Genomic DNA, 17,244 nt, shown 5'->3' with positions numbered 1-17,244 from the left:
CAGGGCTGCTGAAAGCTGAAAAAGAACCTATCTAGAAGTTTGGGGCTTTTACCCGTGAATCTTCACTTTGCGACTAAACTATTCACAGCAGTGCCAAATTTTCTGGGTCAATGAATGCGAGTGCCAGCGCCCTAAAAGCAAACCAAAAATGAAACCAATTCAACCGCTGGCATTACAGCTGGGTCATGTTATAGAGAGGTACGTTGAAATTGAAATGTCCGCACAAATGGTCAAAATCCGACATTTTCTCATCTTTCTGCCCGTTCGCAGCTTAGAAAATGACAATTACCATCCTCATCTCGTTGGTTAGCTGGACATAGACAAGAGCACCATGAAAAAGAGTCACATTTCTCTAAAGAACTTACCCAGGGCTGCTGAAAGCTGAAAAAGAACCTATCTAGAAGTTCGGGGCTTTTTACCCGTGAATCTTCACTTTGCGACTAAACTATTCACAGCAGTGCCAAAATTTCTGGGTTACCGAATGCGGGTGGCAGCGCCCTACAAGCAAACCAAAAATGAAACCAATGCGACCACTGAAATTACAGCTGGGTCATGTTATAGAGAGGTACGTTGAAATTGAAAGGTCAGCACAAATGGTCAAAATCCTACATTTTCTCACCTTTCTGCCCGTTCGCAGCTTAGAAAATGACAATGACCATCCTCATCTCGTTGGTTAGCTGGACATAGACAAGAGCACCATGAAAAAGAGCCACATTTCTCTAAAGAACTCACCCAGGGCTGCTGACAGCTGAAAAAGAACCTATCTAGAAGTTTGGGGCTTTTTACACGTGAATCTTCACTTTGTGACTAAACTATCTACAGCAGTGCCAAATTTTCTGGATCACTGAATGCGGGTGCCAGCGCCCTACAAGCCAACCAAAAATCAAACCAATGCGACCACTGACATTACAGCTGGGTCATGTTATAGAGAGGTACGTTAAAATTGAAAGGTCAGCACAAATGGTCAAAATCCGACATTTTTTCACCTTTCTGCCCGTTCGCAGCTCAGAAAATGACAATGACCATCCTCATCTCGTTGGTTAGCTGGACATAGACAAGAGCACCATGAAAAAGAGTCACATTTCTCTAAAGAACTCGCCCAGGGCTGCTGAAAGCTGAAAAAGAACCTATCTAGAAGTTTGGGGCTTTTACCCGTGAATCTTCACTTTGCGACTAAACTATTCACAGCAGTGCCAAATTTTCTGGGTCAATGAATGCGAGTGCCAGCGCCCTAAAAGCAAACCAAAAATGAAACCAATTCAACCGCTGGCATTACAGCTGGGTCATGTTATAGAGAGGTACGTTGAAATTGAAATGTCCGCACAAATGGTCAAAATCCGACATTTTCTCATCTTTCTGCCCGTTCGCAGCTTAGAAAATGACAATTACCATCCTCATCTCGTTGGTTAGCTGGACATAGACAAGAGCACCATGAAAAAGAGTCACATTTCTCTAAAGAACTTACCCAGGGCTGCTGAAAGCTGAAAAAGAACCTATCTAGAAGTTCGGGGCTTTTTACCCGTGAATCTTCACTTTGCGACTAAACTATTCACAGCAGTGCCAAAATTTCTGGGTTACCGAATGCGGGTGGCAGCGCCCTACAAGCAAACCAAAAATGAAACCAATGCGACCACTGAAATTACAGCTGGGTCATGTTATAGAGAGGTACGTTGAAATTGAAAGGTCAGCACAAATGGTCAAAATCCTACATTTTCTCACCTTTCTGCCCGTTCGCAGCTTAGAAAATGACAATGACCATCCTCATCTCGTTGGTTAGCTGGACATAGACAAGAGCACCATGAAAAAGAGCCACATTTCTCTAAAGAACTCACCCAGGGCTGCTGACAGCTGAAAAAGAACCTATCTAGAAGTTTGGGGCTTTTTACACGTGAATCTTCACTTTGTGACTAAACTATCTACAGCAGTGCCAAATTTTCTGGATCACTGAATGCGGGTGCCAGCGCCCTACAAGCCAACCAAAAATCAAACCAATGCGACCACTGACATTACAGCTGGGTCATGTTATAGAGAGGTACGTTAAAATTGAAAGGTCAGCACAAATGGTCAAAATCCGACATTTTTTCACCTTTCTGCCCGTTCGCAGCTCAGAAAATGACAATGACCATCTCCATCTCGTTGTGTAGCTGGACATAGAAAATAGCACGATGAAAAAGAGCCCCATTTCTCTAAAGAACTCACCCAGGGCTGCTGAAAGCTGAAAAAGAACCTATCTAGAAGTTTGGGGCTTTTTACCCGTGAATCTTCACTTTGCGACTAAACTATTCACAGCAGTGCCAAATTTTCTGGGTCACTGAATGCGGGTGCCAGCGCCCTACAAGCAAACCAAAAATGAAACCAATGCGACCACTGAAAATGCAGCTGGGTAATGTTATTGGAAAGGCTTCTTGTCTGAAGCCTTTCCATACTGGTACTCGATGTTCCAGTTTTGTGACACGAGAATGGCACGAGAATTAGTGTACCGCTGAGTGTACCGCTATACACGTGGTCGACACGTAGTCGACACGTTGTTGATACTTTTTTGACACGTGACCCCGTCAACGGTCTGCTTTGTGCCAATGCCACTCGGTATTAAAATGCCGATGTCGCGTACGACAAAGACGACTATCCCGTACGCGAAATAGTTGAGAACTGCATGACGTGGACCTGACGGCAAGGACAACTGCGAGGAGGCCCCTTTCGGTACCCCTGACGGGAAGGAGAACTGCAGAAGTCGACGAAGTCGAACGAGGAGGCCCCTTTTCCGTACCCCATACTGCAAAGTGGCATTGATGGATACCTTTTGCACCTGGAACGACCCCTTAAACGCTGTCGCGGCGACTATCCCGTACGCGAGAACTGCTGACGTGGACCTTTTGCACCTGGAACGGCCCCGTAAACGCTGTCGTGTCGGCAGAGTGAATGTGCAGGGTACTAGGGTGAAAAGAATTGCTGCAAAGACGTCCCCTCTACTACTAGGCTCTAGGCCTTTGCCTTTGGAGACATCGTCGGCGAACTGAATGCGCAGGGCGAAAAGTATTGCTGCAAAGATGTCCGCTCTAGGCCTTTGGAGACATCGTGGGAACTCCTTCCAGTACTATACAAACTGCTGACGTGGCCGTGGACATGTACATGGAGAGTCATGGTGGGACTTCATGTACATGGATACATGGTGGGAATTCCTTCCGGCACCCCCGTACCGCAAAGCCAACGGTGGGGAAGGAGAAGTGCAGACGTGCAGGAAGACGAACGAGGAGGAACCAGGACGAGCGAGCAATGGCAGAACTAGCTGGACCGCAAGTAATAGCTGAATTGTGCATGACAACTTGACATCCATGCGGCACTCGCCACTTGCCACTGCATATTTCTTGTCCACTAACAATGTCTCTCCTCTGCCCCCTGTGTGTCCACGGCCCTGTTTCTGAATTAGCCCGATGAATCGAATGTCTTCCGCAACTGGAACGGCCCCGTGAACGCTGTCGCGTCGGCGACTGAATGCGCAGGAGGGAAAATATTGCTGCGAAGACGTCTCCTCTAGCCGACGGTAAGGCACCCCATTGATATGTTGCCAGTGTGTGCCAGGGTATCGCGCGATGGTGAATGAGGAATGATGAAGGGTACGGTGGGACTGTAGACCTGTTACCTTCTACTAACACGTTATCAGGTCGAGAGCGTATTGTAGTCACTCTCTCTATTCCTGTACTTCATTACGTTTAAGGTGTACGTATAACTTCTCAAAAAAATTTAATGGTCTACAGTCGTGTCGGAAGGGTACGGTGGGACTGTAGACATGTTACCTTCTAACACGTTATCAGGTGGAGAGTGTCTTGTACTCACGTTATCACTATTAGGGAGGTTCCGGAGTACGATTTTTCGTGCCAAAATCCGTGGATGCGCTACGGATATTATTTTATACGTCGTTTTCGAGCAGTGAAAAGTTCCGGGGTACGGAACGTATGTGTTTGCCGTCATTGCCTAGGTTACGATCGCAAACACGTCACATTCCCGCGCTATGCCTTTCTATTTTGAAAATTTGTACCGAAATCAAAACTTCCCGCGGAAAATCGATGTTTCTCGTACCAAATTTGTACGCGAAAATCTTTCTGCACCCGATGACGCAAAATCTCCATACGAAACATGGTTCGTATGAAAGCCAGTCCACACCGATTCTCCGTGCCGAAAAATCGTATGGAGCACGTCTGGGAAAAATCCGTAGCGCCCATACGGATTTTGGCACGGAAAATCGTACCCCGGAACCTCTCTATTATCAGGTCGAGAGCGTATTGTAGTCACTCTCTCTATTCCTGTACTTCATTACGTTTCAGGTGTACGTATAACTTTTCCAAAAAATTTAATGGTTCACGTCTTCAGATAGAGAGCGTATTGCACCCACTGTCTAGTCTCTGTAGTGCATTGAGATTTTGTTGATCGAACATGAAATGGATACACAGACAAATCCAGGCCAAGTACATGGCGAGATGTCGTCAGAAGAACGTCTTCAGGCTTCAGGTAGAGAGCGTATTGCACCCACTGTCTAGTCGATTTTGTGGATCGCACATGAAATGGATACACAGACAAAGCAGGCCAAGTACATGAGAGAGTGGACGATGTGCAGATCGACACGGACTGCGGGTACTTCATTAAAGTTACCCGTGACATAACATGGATAAAAGTAAATCACTGCAAAAACATTGCCAAGTATGTGAGCACTTTGGACTTGACAGAAGAGTGCACGGGCGACGTTGACAAAACATACCGCGGTGACTGTCACTATCATGACAGCAGGGCACATCGCACGCAGCATCGCAGATCGTGTCGAATTGCGCATCATAATATTGCAAAATTGCTCCTGTGCATGCAAGTGGATTTCATTGCACTTCTCAGTTTGGGAAATGCTCGATTATGACAATTCTCCGTGTGAGTGCACTAGCCCTGAACAGACATGTAGGTGAACCGTTTGTGGTGTCTCATAGCCTACCTCACGACCTTCTGCTTTCTTTCTTCATCACTTGTATCTTGCAGGTATATCATCCCGTGACGACCACATTGAAGTCTGAATTTGAAGTGTGAAGATGCTTCAGCAACCACATCGTACTTTTCCATTGCTTTCATTGTGCTTCTACTGTGCATGTGTGTAACTTGTGGGTAAACATGTGATGACATTGTATGCTGGCGACACGGTCAGATGTTCATGCGTCTAACGTACACCTGCATGTTATGCATTGAAAAGCCGGTTTTGCCACTTGCGATCCTGGGACGAGTATCAGGTCCGCTTTGTCCTGTGTGGGCTGTATCAGATTGCTGTTCACTTCTCTATCTGTTGGATATGTAACTTTCTGCAAGTTTCTGGTGTATGATGGCCACGTCCTTGCTTGTCACTTTGTATTATATTACATTCTGTATTCGCTGCTTCCATGGCATGGTCTGCAAACTGCAATCCTTGGGCAAATGTCATGTTTGCTATGTTGTGCTTTGGCCGTCAGCTTGTCTACACGCTGTAGTTGAATTATTTTTGTTTCACAACTGACTTCCTCAAGTACGGTGGCCACTGCTTTGCATGGCATTATACATGAAGAATTTCCTGTTTGTGTCGTGTGCATGTGCGTATGTGTGCGTGGCCACGTGTGTGTGCCGTGTGCATACACATGTTTGTGTATCTGTGTGCGGAGTAGCGAGGCGGGGAGGGCTGGTATGTATCAGTGTGTTATTGCAGTCGCATGGCTACATACAGTACATCGCGCGTGGTCATCATGTTTACCTTCGGGGTTGGGCATGGGGTGGGGAGGGAACGGAAAAAGAGCTGAAATTATCCATATAAAAATCGCTCTGTGAGCGGTTCTGAAAAACCTTTACTGGTACTGCCCCGTCGTAAAAGTAAGAAATTAGAACTGGCCCATTGTCCCCCCAAATGCGAACTGATCCACCTAAATCGCGAATGACGGGACCCGAACGCATCAGTAGCACGAGGTTCCTACCTGTGGATGCAGATGGGGACGTTGGTCCGGACCATAGGCCATGTACTGTACTAGCGGTAGGCTTCCCTATCAAAATAATAAATTCTACTACTACTACTGGTGTTACCCTATGATAATTGCCGTGATCCTGTGCCCTCCCGACCTCGTGCTACTGGTGCGTTCGGGTCCCGTCATTCGCGATTTAGGTGGATCAGTTCGCATTTGGGGGGACAATGGGCCGGTTCTAATTTCTTACTTTTACGACGGGGCAGTACCAGTAAAGGTTTTTCAGATCCGCTCACAGAGCGATTTTTATATGGATAATAGAGAGGTACGTTGAAATTGAAAGGTCAGCACAAATGGTCAAAATCCGACATTTTCTCACCTTTCTGCCCGTTCGCAGCTTAGAAAATGACAATCACCATCCTTATCTCGTTGTGTAGCTGGACATAGACAAGAGCATCAAGAAAAAGAACAACATTTCTCTAAAGAACTCGCCCAGGGCTGCTAAAAGGTGAAAAAGAACCTTTCTAGAAGTTTGGGGCTTTTTACCCGTGAATCTTCACTTTGCGACTAAACTATTCACAGCAGTGCCAAATGTTTAGGGTCACTGATTGTGGGTGCCAGCGCCCTAAAAGCAAGCCAAAAATGAAACCAATGCGACCGCTGACATTACAGCTGGGTCATGTTATAGAGAGGTACGTTGAAATTGTAAGGTCAGCACAAATGGTCAAAATCCGACATTTTCTCACCTTTCTGCCCGTTCTCAGCTTAGAAAATGACAATGACCATCCTCATCTCGTTGGTTAGCTGGACATAGACAAGAGCACCATGAAAAATAGCCACATTTCTCTAAAGAACTCACCCAGGGCTGCTAAAAGCTGAAAAAGAACCTATCTAGAATTTTGGGGCTTTTTACCCGTGAATCTTCACTTTGCGACTAAACTATTCACAGCAGTGCCAAATTTTCTGGGTCACTGAATGCGGGTGCCAGCACTCTACAAGCAAACCAAAAATCAAACCAATCCGAACACTGACATTACAGCTGGGTCATGTTATAGAGAGGTACGTTGAAATTGAAAGGTCAGCACAAATGGTCAAAATCCGACATTTTTTCACCTTTCTGCCCGTTCGCAGCTCAGAAAATGACAATGACCATCCTCATCTCGTTGTGTAGCTGGACATAGAAAATAGCACCATGAAAAAGAGCCCCATTTCGCTAAAGAACTCACCCAGGGCTGCTGAAAGTTGAAAAAGAACCTATCTAGAAGTTTGGGCCTTTTTACCCGTGAATCTTCACTTTGCGACTAAACTATTCACAGCAGTGCCAAATTTTCTGGATCACTGAATGCGGGTGCCAGCGGCCTACAAGCAAACCAAAAATGAAACCAATGCGACCACTGAAATTACAGCTGGGTCATGTTATAGAGAGGTACGTTGAAATTGGAAGGTCAGCACAAATGGTCAAAATCCGACATTTTCTCACCTTTCTGCCAGTTCGCAGCTCAGAAAATGACAATGACCATCCTCATCTCGTTGTGTAGTTGGACATAGAAAATAGCACCATGAAAAAGAGCAACATTTCTCTAAAGAACTCACCCAGGGCTGCTGAAAGCTGAAAAAGAACCTATCTAGAAGTTTGGGGCTTTTTACCCGTGAATCTTCACTTTGCGACTAAACTATTCACAGCAGTGCCAAATTTTCTGGGTCACTGAATGCGGGTGCCAGCGCCCTACAAGCAAACCAAAAATGAAACCAATGCGACCACTGAAATTACAGCTGGGTCATGTTATAGAGAGGTACGTTGAAATTGAAAGGTCAACACAAATGGTCAAAATCCGACATTTTCTCACCTTTCTGCCCGTTCGCAGCTCAGAAAATGACAATGACCATCCTCATCTCGTTGTGTAGCTGGACATAGAAATAGCACCATGAAAAAGAGCCACATTTCTCTAAAGAACTCACCCAGGGCTGCTGAAAGCTGAAAAAGAACCTTTCTAGAAGTTTGGGGCTTTTTACCCGTGAATCTTCTCTTTTCGACTAAACTATTCACAGCAGTGCCAAATTTTCTGGGTCACTGAATGCGGGTGCTAGCGCCCTACAAGCAAACCAAAAATGAAACCAATGCGACCACAGAAATTACAGCTGGGTCATGTTATAGAGAGGTACGTTGAAATTGAAAGGTCAGCACAAATGGTCAAAATCCGACATTTTCTCACCTTTCTGCCCATTCGCAGCTCAGAAAATGACAATGACCATCCTCATCTCGTTGTGTAGTTGGACATAGAAAATAGCACCATGAAAAAGAGCCACATTTCTCTAAAGAACTCACCCAGGGCTGCTCAAATCTGAAAAAGAACCTATCTAGAAGTTTGGGGCTTTTTACCCGTGAATCTTCATTTTTCGACTAAACTATTCACAGCAATGGCAAATTTTCTGGGTCACTGAATGCGGGTGCCAGCGCCCTACAAGCAAACCAAAAATGACCACCAATGCGACCACTGAAAATACAGCTGGGTAATGTTATAGAGAGGTACGTTGAAATTGAAAGGTCAGCACAAATGGTCAAAATCCGACATTTTCTCACCTTTCTGCCAGTTCGCAGCTCAGAAAATGACAATGATCATCCTCATCTCGTTGTGTAGCTGGACATAGACAAGAGCATCAAGAAAATGACCCACATTTCTCTAAAGAACTCGCCCAGGGCTGCTAAAAGCTGAAAAAGAACCTATCTAGAAGTTTGGGGCTTTTTACCCGTGAATCTTCACTTTGCGACTAAACTATTCACAGCAGTGCCAAATATTTAGGGTCACTGATTGTGGGTGCCAGCGCCCTAAAAGCAAGCCAAAAATGAAACCAATGCGACCGCTGACATTACAGCTGGGTCATGTTATAGAGAGGTACGTTGAAATTGTAAGGTCAGGCCAAATGGTCAAAATCCGACATTTTCTCACCTTTCTGCCCGTTCTCAGCTTAGAAAATGACAATGACCATCCTCATCTCGTTGGTTAGCTGGACATAGACAAGAGCACCATGAAAAATAGCCACATTTCTCTAAAGAACTCACCCAGGGCTGCTAAAGGCTGAAAAAGAACCTATCTAGAATTTTGGGGCTTTTTACCCGTGAATCTTCACTTTGCGACTAAACTATTCACAGCAGTGCCAAATTTTCTGGGTCACTAAATGCGGGTGCCAGCGCCCTACAAGCAAACCAAAAATGAAACCTATGCGACCACTGAAAATACAGCTGGGTCATGTTATAGAGAGGTACGTTGAAATTGAAAGGTCAGCACAAATGGTCAAAATCCGACATTTTCTCACCTTTCTGCCCGTTCGCAGCTCAGAAAATGACAATGACCATACTCATCTCGTTGTGTAGCTGGACATAGACAAGACCATCAAGAAAAAGACCCACATTTCTCTAAATAACTCGCCCAGGGCTGCTGAAAGCTGAAAAAGAGCCTATCTAGAAGTTTGGGGCTTTTTACCCGTGAATCTTCACTTTGCGACTAAACTATTCACAGTAGTGCCAAATTTTCTGGGTCACTGATTGTGGGTGCCAGCGCCCTAAAAGCAAACCAAAAATGAAACCAATGCGACCGCTGACATTACAGCTGGGTCATGTTATAGAGAGGTACGTTGAAATTGAAAGGTCAGCACAAATGGTCAAAATCCGACATTTTCTCACCTTTCTGCCAGTTCGCAGCTCAAAAAATAACAATAACCATCCTCATCTCGTTGTGTAGCTGGACATGGACAAGAGCACCAAGAAAAAGACTCACATTTCTCCAAAGAACTCGCCCAGGGCTGCTGAAAGCTGTAAAAGAACCTATCTAGAAGTTTGGGGCTTTTTACCCGTGAATCTTCACTTTGCGACTAAACTATTCACAGCTGTGCCAATTTTTCTGGGTCACTGAATGCGGGTGCCAGCGCCCTACAATCAAACCAAAAATCAAACCAATACGACCACTGACATTACAGCTGGGTCATGTTATAGAGAGGTACTTTGAAATTGAAAGGTCAGCACAAATGGTCAAAATCCGACAATTTCTCACCTTTCTGCCCGTTCGCAGCTCAGAAAATAACAATGACCATCCTCATCTCGTTGTGTAGTTGGACATAGAAAATAGCACCATGAAAAAGAGCCACATTTCTCTAAAGAACTCACCCAGGGCTGCTGAAAGCTGAAAAAGAACCTATTTTCAAGTTTGGGGCTTTTTACCCGTGAATCTTCACTTTGCGACTAAACTATTCACAGCAGTGCCAAATTTTCTGGGTCACTGAATGCGGGTGCCAGCGCCCTACAAGCGAACCAAAAATCAAACCAATGCGACCACTGAAATTAAAGCTGGGTCAGGTTATAGAGAGGTACGTTGAAATTGAAAGGCCAGCACAAATGGTCAAAATCCGACATTTTCTCACCTTTCTCCCCGTTCGCAGCTTAGAAAATGACAATGACCATCCTCATATTGTTGTGTAGCTGGACATAGAAAATAGCACCATGAAAAAGAGCCACATTTCTCTAAAGAACTCGCCCAGGGCTGCTGAAAGCTGAAAAAGAACCTATCTAGAAGTTTGGGGCTTTTTACCCGTGAATCTTCACTTTGCGACTAAACTATTCACAGCAGTGCCAAATTTTCTAGGTCACTGAATGCGTGTGCCAGCGCCCTACAAGCAAACCAAAAAAGAAACCAATTCGACCAATGAAATTACAGCTGGGTCATGTTATAGAGAGGTACGTTGAAATTGAAAGATCAGCACAAATGGTCAAAATCCGACATTTTCTCACCTTTCTGCCCGTTCGCAGCTCAAAAAATGACAATGACCATCCTCATCTCGTTGTGTAGCTGGACATAGAAAATTGCACCATGAAAAAGAGCCACATTTCTCTAAAGAACTCGCCCAGGGCTGCTGAAAGCTGAAAAAGAACCTATCTAGAAGTTTGGGGCTTTTTACCCGTGAATCTTCACTTTACGACTAAACTATTCACAGCAGTGCCAAATTTTTGGGGTCACTGATTGTGGGTGCCAGCGCCCAACAAACAAACCAAATATGAAACCAATGCGACCGCTGACATTACAGCTGGGTCATGTTATGGAGAGGTACGTTGAAATTGGAAGGTCAGCACAAATGGTCAAAATCCGACATTTTCTCACCTTTCTGCACGTTCGCAGCTCAGAAAATGACAATGACCATCCTCATCTCGTTGTGTAGCTGGACATAAAAAAGAGCATCAAGAAAAAGCCTCACATTTCTCTAAAGAACTCGCCCAGGGCTGCTGAAAGCTGAAAAAGAACCTATCTAGAAGTTTGGGGCTTTTTACCCGTGAATCTTCACTTTGCGACTAAACTATTCACAGCAGTGCCAAATTTTTAGGGCCACTTATTGTGGGTGCCAGAGCCCAACAAGCAAACCAAATATGAAACCAATGCGACCGCTGACATTACAGCTGGGTCATGTTATAGAGAGGTACGTTGAAATTGGAAGGTCAGCACAAATGGTCAAAATCCGACATTTTCTCACCTTTCTGCACGTTCGCAGCTCAGAAAATGACAATGACCATCCTTATCTCGTTGTGTAGCTGGACATAGACAAGAGCACCAAGAAAAAGCCTCACATTTCTCTAAAGAACTCGCCCAGGGCTGCTGAAAGCTGAAAATAACCTATCTAGAAGTTTGGGGCTTTTTACCCGTGAATCTTCACTTTGCGACTAAACTATTCACAGCAGTGCCAAATTTTCTGGGTCACTGAATGCGGGTGCCAGCGCCCTACAAGCAAACCAAAAATGAAACCAATGCGACCACTGAAATTACAGCTGGGTCATGTTATAGAGAGGTACGTTGAAATTGAAAGGTCAGCACAAATGGTCAAAATCCGACATTTTCTCACCTTTCTGCCCGTTCGCAGCTCAGAAAAGGACAATGACCATCCTCATCTCGTTGTGTAGCTGGACATAGACATGAGCACCAAGAAAAAGACCCACATTTCTCTAAAGAACTCGCCCAGGGCTGCTGAAAGGTGAAAAAGAACCTATCTAGAAGTTTGGGGCTTTTTACCCGTGAATCTTCACTTTGCGACTAAACTATTCACAGCAGTGCCAAATATTCTGGGTCACTGAATGCGGGTACCAGCGCCCTACAAGCAAACCAAAAATGAAACCAATGCGACCACTGAAATTACAGCTGGGTCATGTTATAGAGAGGTACATTGAAAATGAAAGGTCAGCACAAATGGTCAAAATCCGACATTTTCTCACCGTTCTGCCCGTTCGCAGCTCAGAAAATGACAATGACCATCCTCATCTCGTTGTGTAGCTGGACATAGACAAGAGCACCAAGAAAAAGACCCACATTTCCGTAAAGAACTCGCCCAGGGCTGCTGAAAGCTGAAAAAGAACCTATCTAGAAGTTTGGGGCTTTTTACCCGTGAATCTTCACCTTGCGACTAAACTATTCACAGCAGTGCCAAATTTTTAGGGTCACTGATTGTGGGTGCCAGCACCCTATAAGCAAACAAAGTATGAAACCAATGCGACCGCTGACATTACAGCTGGGTCATGTTATAGAGAGGTACGTTGAAATTGGAAGGTCAGCACAAATGGTCAAAATCCAACATTTTCTCACCTTTCTGCCCGTTCGCAGCTTAGAACATGACAATGACCATCCTCATCTCGTTGGTTAGCTTGACATAGACAAGAGCACCATGAAAAAGAGTCACATTTCTCTAAAGAACTCGCCCAGGGTTGCTGAAAGCTGAAAAAGAACCTATCTAGAAGTTTGGGGCTTTTTACCCGTGAATCTTCACTTTGCGACTAAACTATTTACAGCAGTGCCACATTTTCTGGGTCAATGAATGCGGGTGCCAGCGCCCTAAAAGCAAACCAAAAATCAAATGGATGCGACCACTGACATTACAGCGGGTTCATGTTATAGAGAGGTACGTTGAAATTGAAAGGTCAGCACAAATGGTCAAAATCCGACATTTTCTCACCTTTCTGCCCGTTCGCACCTCAAAAAATGACAATGACCATCCTCATCTCGTTGTGTAGCTGGACATAGAAAATAGCACCATGAAAAAGAGCCACATTTCTCTAAAGAACTCGCCCAGGGCTGCTGAAAGCTGAAAAAGAACCTATCTAGAAGTTTGGGGCTTTTTACCCGTGAATCTTCACTTTGCGACTAAACTATTCACAGCAGTGGCAAATTTTCTGGGTCACTGAATGCGGGTGCCAGCGTCCTACAAGCAAACCAAAAATGAAACCAATGCGACCACTGAAATTACAGCTGGGTCATGTTATAGAGAGGTACGTTGAAATTGAAAGGTCAGCACAACTGGTCAAAATCCGACATTTCCTCACCGTTCTGCCCGTTCGCAGCTCAGAAAATGACAATGACCATCCTTATCTCGTTGTGTAGCTGGACATAGACAAGAGCACCAAGAAAAAGACGCACATTTCCGTAAAGAACTCGCCCAGGGCTGCTGAAAGCTGAAAAAGATACTATCTAGAAGTTTGGGGCTTTTTACCCGTGAATCTTCACCTTGCGACTAAACTATTCACAGCAGTGCCAAATTTTTAGGGTCACTGATTGTGGGTGCCACCGCCCTATAAGCAAACCAAATATGAAACCAATGCAACCGCTGACATTACAGCTGGGTCATGTTATAGAGAGGTACGTTGAAATTGGAAGGTCAGCACAAATGGTCAAAATCCGACATTTTCTCACCTTTCTGCCCGTTCGCAGCTTAGAACATGAAAATGACCATCCTAATCTCGTTGGTTAGCTGGACATAGACAAGAGCACCATGAAAATCAGTCACATTTCTCTAAAGAACTCGCCCAGGGTTGCTGAAAGCTGAAAAAGAACCTATCTAGAAGTTTGGGGCTTTTTACCCGTGAATTTTCACTTTGCGACTAAACTATTTACAGCAGTGCCACATTTTCTGGGTCAATGAATGCGGGTGCCAGCGCCCTAAAAGCAAACCAAAAATCAAATCAATGCGACCACTGACATTACAGCTGGTTCATGTTATAGAGAGGTACGTTGAAATTGAAAGGTCAGCACAAATGGTCAAAATCCGACATTTTCTCACCTTTCTGCCCGTTCGCAGCTCAGAAAATGACAATGACCATCCTAATCTCGTTGTGTAGCTGGACATAGAAAATAGCACCATGAAAAAGAGCCACATTTCTCTAAAGAACTCGCCCAGGGCTGCTGAAAGCTGAAAAAGAACCTATCTAGAAGTTTGGGGCTTTTTACCCGTGAATCTTCACTTTGCGACTAAGCTATTCACAGCAGTGCCACATTTTCAGGGTCACTGAATGCGGGTGCCAGCGCCCTACAAGCAAACCAAAAATGAAACCAATGCGACCAATGAAATTACAGCTGGGTCATGTTATAGAGAGGTACGTTGAAATTGAAAGGTCAGCACAAATGGTCAAAATCCGACAGTTTCTCACCTTTCTGCCCGTTCGCAGCTCAGAAAATGACAATGATCATCCTCATCTCGTGTAGCTAGACATAGCAAATAGCACCATGAAAAAGAGCCACATTTCTCTAAAGAACTCGCCCAGGGCTGCTGAAAGCTGAAAAAGAACCTATCTAGAAGTTTGGGGCTTCTTACCCGTGAATCTTCACTTTGCGACTAAACTATTAACAGCAGTGCCAAATTTTCTGGGTCACTGAATGCGGATGCCAGCGCCCTACAAGCAAACCAAAAATGAAACCAATGCAACCACTGAAATTACAGCTGGGTCATGTTATAGAGAGGTACGTTGAAATTGAAAAGTCAGCACAAATGGTCAAAATCCGACATTTTCTCACCTTTCTGCCCGTTCGCAGCTCGGAAAATGACAATGACCATCCTCATCTCGTTGTGTAGCTGGACATAGAAAATAGCACCATGAAAAAGAGCCACATTTCTCTAAAGAACTCGCCCAGGGCTGCTGAAAGCTGAAAAAGAACCTATCTAGAAGTTTGGGGCTTTTTACCCGTGAATCTTCACTTTTCGACTAAACTATTCACCAGCAGTGCCAAATTTTCTGGGTCACTGAATGCGGGTGCTAGCGCCCTACAAGCAAACCAAAAATGAAACCAATGTGACCACTGAAATTACAGCTGGGTCATGTTATAGAGAGGTACGTTGAAATTGAAAGGTCAGCACAAATGGTCAAAATCCGACATTTTCTCACCTTTCTGCCCGTTCGCAGCTCAGAAAATGACAATGACCATCCTCATCTCGTTGTGTAGCTGGACATAGACAAGAGCACCATGAAAAAGAGCCACATTTCTCTAAAGAACTCGCCCAGGGCTGCTGAAAGCTGAAGAAGAACCTATCTAGAATTTAGGGGCTTTTTACCCGGGAATCTTCACTTTGCGACTAAACTATTCACACAGCAGTGCCAAATTTTCTGGGTCACTGAATGCGGGTGCCAGCGCCCTACAAGCAAACCAAAATTCAAACCAATAAGACCACTGACATTACAGCTGGGTCATGTTATAGAGAGGTACGTTGAAAGTGAAAGGTCAGCACAAATGGTCAAAATCCGACATTTTTTAACCTTTCTGCCCGTTCGCAGCTCAGAAAATGACAATGACCATCCTCATCTCGTTGTGTAGCTGGACATAGAAAATAGCACCATGAAAAAGAGCCCCATTTCTCTAAAGAACTCACCCAGGGCTGCTGAAAGCTGAAAAAGAACCTATCTAGAAGTTTGGGGCTTTTTACCCATGAATCTTCAGTTTTCAACTAAACTATTCACATCAGTGCCAAATTTTCTGGGTCACTGAATGCGGGTGCCAGCGCCCTACAATCAAACCAAAAATCAAACCAATGCGACCACTGAAATTAGAGCTGGGTCATGTTATAGAGAGGTACGTTGAAATTGAAAGGTCAGCACAAATGGTCAAAATCCGACATTTTCTCACCTTTCTGCCCGTTCGCAGCTCAGAAAATAACAATGACCATCCTCATCTCGTTGTGTAGTTGGACATAGAAAATAGCACCATGAAAAAGAGCCACATTTCTCTAAAGAACTCACCCAGGGCTGCTGAAAGCTGAAAAAGAACCTATCTAGAAGTTTGGGGCTTTTTACCCGTGAATCTTCACTTTGCGACTAAACTATTCACAGCAGTGCCAAATTTTCTGGGTCACTGAATGCGGGTGCCAGCGCCCTACAAGCGAACCAAAAATGAAACCAATGCGACCACTGAAATTAAAGCTGGGTCAGGTTATAGAGAGGTACATTGAAATTGAAAGGCCAGCACAAATGGTCAAAATCCGACATTTTCTCACCTTTCTCCCCGTTCTCAGCTTAGAAAATGACAATGACCATCCTCATCTCGTTGTGTAGGTGGACATAGAAAATAGCACCATGAAAAAGAGCCACATTTCTCTAAAGAACTCGCCCAGGGCTGCTGAAAGCTGAAAAAGAACCTATCTAGAAGTTTGGGGCTTTTTACCCGTGAATCTTCACTTTGCGACTAAACTATTCACAGCAGTGCCAAATTTTCTAGGTCACTGAATGCGTGTGCCAGCGCCCTACAAGCAAACCAAAAAAGAAACCAATGCGACCAATGAAGTTACAGCTGGGTCATGTTATAGAGAGGTACGTTGAAATTGAAAGGTCAGCACAAATGGTCAAAATCCGACATTTTCTCACCTTTCTGCCCGTTCGCAGCTCAGAAAATGACAATGACCATCCTCATCTCGTTGGTTAGCTGGACATAGACAAGAGCACCATGAAAAAGAGTCACATTTCTCTAAAGAACTCGCCCAGGGCTGCTGAAAGGTGAAAAAGAACCTATCTAGAAGTTTGGGGCTTTTTACCCGTGAATCTTCACTTTGCGACTAAACTATTCACAGCAGTGCCAAATTTTTAGGGTCACTGATTGTGGGTGCCAGCGCCCTACAAGCAAACCAAATATGAAACCAATGCGACCGCTGACATTACAGCTGGGTCATGTTATAGAGAGGTACATTGAAATTGGAAGGTCAGCACAAATGGTCAAAATCCGACATTTTCTCACCTTTCTGCCCGTTCGCAACTCAGAAAATGACAATGACCATCCTCATCTCGTTGGTTAGCTGGACGTAGAAAAGAGCACCATGAAAAAGAATCACATTTCTCTAAAGAACTCGCCCAGGGCTGCTGAAAGCTGAAAAAGAACCTATCTAGAAGTTTGGGGCTTTTTACCCGTGAATCTTCACTTTGCGACTAAACTATTCACAGCAGTGCCAAATGTTCTGGGTCACTGAATGCGGGTGCCAGCGCCCTACAAGCAAACCAAAAATG

At 44.7% G+C, this 17,244-nt stretch overlaps 1 long non-coding RNA gene across 1 annotated transcript in view; it reads right to left on the bottom strand.

The window, feature by feature from the left end:
- LOC135806975 (uncharacterized) overlaps positions 1-16,671 on the bottom strand; it is a 181,266-nt gene extending 164,595 nt beyond the window's left edge. Inside the window, exons 1-2 of the long non-coding RNA XR_010551394.1 lie at positions 16,612-16,671; positions 12,575-12,632 (exon numbers count right to left, since the gene is read on the bottom strand). This is a non-coding gene — a long non-coding RNA (uncharacterized LOC135806975). The remainder of the gene's footprint in view (positions 1-12,574; positions 12,633-16,611) is intronic.
- Between the last annotated feature and the right edge of the window lie 573 nt (positions 16,672-17,244).

The sequence above is a fragment of the Sycon ciliatum genome, chromosome 1 (genome assembly GCF_964019385.1).
Source record: "Sycon ciliatum chromosome 1, ocSycCili1.1, whole genome shotgun sequence".
Taxonomy (NCBI): domain Eukaryota; kingdom Metazoa; phylum Porifera; class Calcarea; order Leucosolenida; family Sycettidae; genus Sycon; species Sycon ciliatum.
The sequence above is the reverse complement of the archived record's forward strand: the minus strand, read 5'-3'. Positions and strand labels throughout refer to the sequence as shown.